The 6,000-nt window shown below is 39.6% G+C and overlaps 1 long non-coding RNA gene across 1 annotated transcript in view; it reads right to left on the bottom strand.

Annotated features, from left to right (window-relative positions):
• Positions 1-467: 467 nt before the first annotated feature.
• The window catches only part of LOC107128889 (uncharacterized), an 87,778-nt gene continuing 82,245 nt past the window's right edge, over positions 468-6,000 (bottom strand). The window contains exons 2-3 of the long non-coding RNA XR_001488663.3: positions 3,908-4,071; positions 468-3,122 (exon numbers count right to left, since the gene is read on the bottom strand). This is a non-coding gene — a long non-coding RNA (uncharacterized lncRNA). The remainder of the gene's footprint in view (positions 3,123-3,907; positions 4,072-6,000) is intronic.

Here is a 6,000-nt window from a genome sequence, read left to right as displayed (position 1 = left end):
GAAGGTGTTACAGCATGTCATAGCCCTAGTTCAGGGAACCCCAAGGTCTGGCTTCCTAGAAGGGCTGCAGCTCTTTTCTCCTTCTCCTCACCCACAATGCAGCAAGTGAGTGGGGCGTGTTTTGGTTGGTTTGTGTTATAGCCCTTTCAGTTTCACCACCCGACTCAGGCCTCCAGCTCCTGGTCTGGCCCAGGCCTGCTGCTGCTTCCTGTTGCACGGCCACCCAGCACCAACAGAGGGCAGGAGAGTTATAGTGTTACAGCAGCTCTGGCTCGGAGAATCTCAAGGTCTGGGCCCCCAGAAGGGTCACCATTCTTCACTCCCATAGTCCAGGACTATGTCACCACCTGCAGCTTGGCGACCTGGCCAGGAACATGTTACAGCTCCTTTCCTTCCCTCCATTCAGCAGGTCCTGAGTTCTTGTCCCGCATCCAGGAAGAATGAGGTTATGTGAATAATTGGAGAGTGAACAAGGCAGAAAGGAGCTTTACTGAGTGACAGACAGCTCTCAGCAGAGTGCATACCCAAAGTGGGTAAGTCCTATCTGCTGGCGTGTCATCCTGATGAGTGTCTGAGTCTGACTGAGTCTGGGGTTTTCATGGGCTCAGAATGGAGGAAGTGCATACTGCTTGGTCCTTGGCCAGTCATTTGTGGGTCTGGAAGAAGCACCATCCAATTGGCTGAAAGGCATCAATGAAGTTTTCACTCCAGTTCACAGACTGCAACCAGAACTGGCAGCTAGGCCCCCATGCTTCAAGCTGTTCCTGGCTCGAAGGTGAGGTTTCACCGGGGACCCACCCGTTCCCACCTAGGAATGTGTCTGCTTTACTGCCATCAACATGCCATCCACAGCACCCAGGCTATCCACACTAAGGGGTGTCCACAGGCCCACACCTAGATGCCCTCAGACCTCCTGGTCTCCCCCACCATCCTTCCTCATTAGCATCCAAAGTTTCAGCCTCAGAAGCAGTTTCTAGAGGGGGCCAAGGCAGTGGAGAGGCTGGTATATCAGAACTGCCCTGACCATACACACCTGACCAGGTCTCAACCGCTCCCAGGCTCAACTATCACAACACATCCACAACTTTGCTCTGCCATGGAGCAGGTACCAGCGGTAGAAAGAGACCAGGGAACAGGAGCAGACCCTTCCAAGCCTATAAGGGCAGGGGACTTCCAGGGCCCCTAGAGCACAGGGATGCCTGGGGCTGGAGCCATGACTGGATAGCTGCAGCTATGCCTGGGAGCACAGGGTCCCACCCCAGCAACTTAGTAGTACATAGGGCTCCCACTAGGATCACCTGTTCCTGGACCTCACCGGCTCTGCAGAGCGCATAGCCCCAGCTACACCTCCCCTGCTGCAGCTGGCATCATGGCAGTGGCCACTCCAGACAGGCCACCACCACTATTGCTATGATCAAGTTTAATTTATAAATTAGGCACAGTAAGAGGATAACAATAACTAATAATAAAACAGAAAAATTACGACAATATACTGTAATAAAAATTATGTCAATATTTGCATGCTCTCTTTCACTGTCTGTCTCTTAAAACATATCATTGTACCGTACCTGAAACCAAGGAAAGCAAAACTAAAGATAAGGGGAGACTGATCTAGTTCTTTAAGTTAGTTTTCTTCCCCTTTATCTCTTTCTTTTTCGGAGACTACCATAGTGCATGTATGACTACTCTTCATGGTGTTGCATCAATCTCATAAGCATTTTTCATTCCTTTTTATTTATTCTTTTACTGAATAATTTCAAATGACTAGTCTTTGAGTTGATAGGCCCTTTCTTCTGCTTGATCAAGTCTGCTATTGAAACTCTATTGTGTTTTCCATTTCATTCATTGTATTCTCAACTCCAAAATCATGGTGGTTGTTTTTAATAATTTCTATCTCTTTGTTGAACTTCTTATTTTGTTCATGTGTTGCTTTCTTAATATCATTAAGTTCTCTATCTGTGTAGCTTACTGACTTCCTTAAAACAATTGTTTTGAATTATTTTTCAGACAATTTGTGTATCTCCATTTCATTGTGGTTGGGTACCAGAAAATTACGTTCCTTTGGTGGTGCCAGGTGTCCTTGATTTTTCATGTTCCTCAAAGTCTTGCACTGCTATCTTCACATTTGAAGGAGTCACTTTCTCTGGTCTTTAGTGACTGGATTTGAGAGAAATATATTCAACAGTCAGCCTGGTTAGGGAATCTGAGGTTCTCTCAGATCTTTTCTATGGATTCACCCAATCTATACTTCTTGGATGGGTGGAGAAGAAATTCTGATTTCTTCTCTTAAAATCCACAAAACCAAACTGGGTCCTGAAAGCTTTCTGTTTGTTTCCTCTGGGACAGTGTCCTGAAATGCTCAATTTTGTATGCCTCCCAATCCTTCAAAGTTGAGCTTGCTGACTGCATGTACTCAAAAGCTGTATGTAAAGGCTCACACTCACCATCTGGAGTGCATGTGCAGGCAACTGTCTATAGGGGAAAGGGAAGGGGAATATGTACAAAACATCGGGGGTGCCTATGGGCCAGTTGTGGGGAGATGCTACAGACATGGTGTCCCAAGTGGTTCATGGGTGGGCCTCCTGATGGGCTCTGTGAAATGCTTCAAAGGATATGTACCCTGCACTGAGTTTCAAGTCCTGGTTGCTGTGAGTCCTCTCCTTTCTTTCCTGCTACTGCCCTGTCCCAGCCACTTAGCCATGCTAATACCCTCAATATTCTGAGTTGAGTGAAAGAAAGATGGGCTTCTTGGGATGTGCCTCACACAGCTGGAAAAGCTGGGTACTCACTCATTATACTCTCCTTTTCCCCATGGGAGGAACTGCCTGCTGAAAGGAGTCTATCTCGGCACTAAGAAGTGGACCCTGGGGGTGAGGTGATGCATGTAATTGTTCTTCATGCTCTCTTGAATGTATCTACTCTCAGATATTTTTCTCCAACAGTGTGCTGTTACCTTTTCCATTTAACTCCTAGATTCTGGTAAATATATTGTCATCCATCGGTGATTGTCAAAATCAGTGCATGATGTGGAGATTATGGTAAGAAACTCCGATTTCACCATTGTACTGATGACACTTTTGTCCATGGATTTATATAATCCATATCAAGTGCATCAAGAAAGTCTGAATAAATGAAAACAATAGTTTGATATTTAGCTAGCATAATTTTTGCATAAATATGCATACTTAGGGACCTTGTTTTTATTTTTATGCTGTCATTTTCAAACATGCATCCTTTGAATCATCAGTTCTGTAGAATATCCCACAAATGAGGACAAATTTGATCTTACAATCAAATATTTTGGAGAAGTTGGTTAAACATGATTCAATGGTTTCTTTATTTTAAGACTATAATATGCTAATGAACAATGTGAATTTACAGGAAAGAATATATTGTGCAATTTTTCTCAATTTATTTAACTTATTTGACTATGGTACTCCGTTTTTATTTTCACTGAGCATCCTAAGAAACTACAGTTTAACAGACACATATTTAGGGGCAAATGCTTTCTCCAAGTGTGCAATTTAGTAACCATTGTAGGAAAGCTGAGGAATACAATCAACTGGTTGAATGTTTTCAAATACGTTTTGCTTGTAATGATAGAGTTAGAGATGTCTAGATTTGGTTTGTTCTCTTTTCATGTATTCTAATTATATAGAAAATCATGGCACATATTTGAAAATTAAAGACAAGCCCAATCCCTGAGCTCACTAATTTGTGATTATTTCCTATTGTTTTTATTTCTGCTATTTAATATAATGTATTATGTGTGAAGTATAAGAAAACATTTTTATTTGGTCTAGAACATATCAGGACTCAAGTTTCTAAATATGATAGGCCCTGTGGACAAAAAAGTGAGATAGCATTGTATCTTGTCACAGTAAGTAACAGTTTATTGAGCACTTACATGAAATAGGGTCTCTTTTAAGACCATTGTGATGAGGCGTGGTGGATCACACTTTTAATCCCAGCACATAGGGAGGCTGAGGTGGGAGGATCGTTTGAGCCCAGAAGTTCATGGCAGCAGTAAGCTTTAATTACACTGCTGCACTCCAACCAGGGTGATAGACCCTGTCTCAAAAGAAAAAAAAAAAAAGACCCTTGTTAAATGTATTAATTTATTTAATGCTTATGCTTATGATGAAAATCTCAAAAAGCAAATATTGTCATTGTCTCCTTTTACAAATAGAGAAATACAGAATTTGAATTCATGCAGTCATCTCCAGCGTTTGTACATCCAACCACCACATTAAACTCTCTTCAAGCATTAGCTATAGAAATGTAATTATTTTTGAAGTTTCTATTATTGCTACTTAAAATAGATATAATAGCTCATGCATTTAAGTGACTTCCATAGCTGCATATTGAAAGAAATACATTTGTCAAATCCTAAAGCTTAATTTTTTTTATATTAAAATGAGCTCTGACATCTAACTCTGCTTAAACCGATGAAAAATCATGCAAAAGATGCTTGCAGGAGGCATCAGTTTGATTTTATATATAAGAATTAATAGAAATGAAAATCTTATTCTAAGGCAAAGATATGTAATTAATTCTTCTCTCTTTGTTCAGCATAACTGACATATCCTAAAGGAGTGTTTTCACTGAATATGTTGATGTGTGGCTTAAGTGTCATAAATTTAAACAAAAAAAAAAAAAAAGAAGAAAAAACTTAGATTAAAAAGTGGCAGTTAGCCTGAAAATTACTGGTCTCTGAGATGTACCCTTTAATTATTTCTGAGAAGGGAACTTAAAATGAGGAACATTTATTAGTGAATTATTTTTAGCATCAGACTGATCCCTAATGGCTTTCAGAGAAGTCCTGGTTTAACCTTGGAATGTATTTCATTATCACGTCAATGGACAGAGCTCTTTCACAGTGCAGATTGAAATTATAATTTTGAGAAAGAAAATGAGGTAGATGTGTTCTATTAGATCAATCTCCTACATATGGTTAATTTTAAATTTTTGTGACACTTTATGAAGTATTAATAATAATACTAAAAGTACACAATCCAAGTTTAATAATATCCAAAATTTACAAGTTCTTTCTCAAGTATATGCAAGGGCATTATGTAATATTTTTCTTGACAATATCTTTGAAATCCAGGCAATTGACAGGTCTTATTTTCCATATTTTATAGAAAAAGGATCTGAGTCACAGCAAAATGAAATGACTTATTTAAGGTCAGAAAGATGGTTCATGTTGATATCCCATATAGTGTTTTGTTTTGCTTTTTCTTCAAACTTCAGTTTTCCAAGTGACAAATGGAGAGATAAATGTGAAAGTATTTTGTGAATTCTCTTTTCATAAATTAACAATGATTTATTTATGTGTCCACTTATTTGGTTGCTTATTCTTTTTGGCCTTTTAGAACTTAAAGATGTTATTAAAACAATAATGTTTATTTTTATGGTCATATGATGAGGCTATAGAAATTCTAAGTACTGTTGTTTTACTGGAGGAAATTTTTTGCATTGCATTTACTTTAATCATGATGACAAACCTTGATGCTTGTATGTCACACTTTGGGAGGCGGAGGCAGGTGGATCATGAGGTCAAGAGATTGAGACCATCCTGGCCAATAAGGTGAAACCCCATCTCTACTAAAAATACAAAAAAATTAGCTGGGCGTAGTGGCGCATGCCTGTAGTTCCAGCTACTTGGGAGGCTGAGGCAGGAGAATCACTTGAACCTGGGAAGCAGAGATTGCAGTGAGGCGAGATCACACCACTGCATGCCAACCTGGCGACAGAGCGAGACTCCATCTCAAAATAAATAAGTAAATAAATAAATAAATAGCCACATTTCATTTAAAGAAAACAGGTAAAGGGCCTCTTATTTCTCTGATAGACTTATTTGTGTTAGGGTACATATAATAATCTGATGTAATTATCAAATACACCAGTAAAGAAAACCAAAACTACTCTAGGTATTTTAAGCAGCAAGGGATTCAATACAGGGAATTCAGTGTTTATGAAATTGCTGGAAAGGCTAGA

This window comes from Macaca fascicularis, chromosome 2 (genome assembly GCF_037993035.2).
Source record: "Macaca fascicularis isolate 582-1 chromosome 2, T2T-MFA8v1.1".
In the NCBI taxonomy this organism is placed as follows: Eukaryota; Metazoa; Chordata; class Mammalia; order Primates; family Cercopithecidae; genus Macaca; species Macaca fascicularis.
The sequence above is the reverse complement of the archived record's forward strand: the minus strand, read 5'-3'. Positions and strand labels throughout refer to the sequence as shown.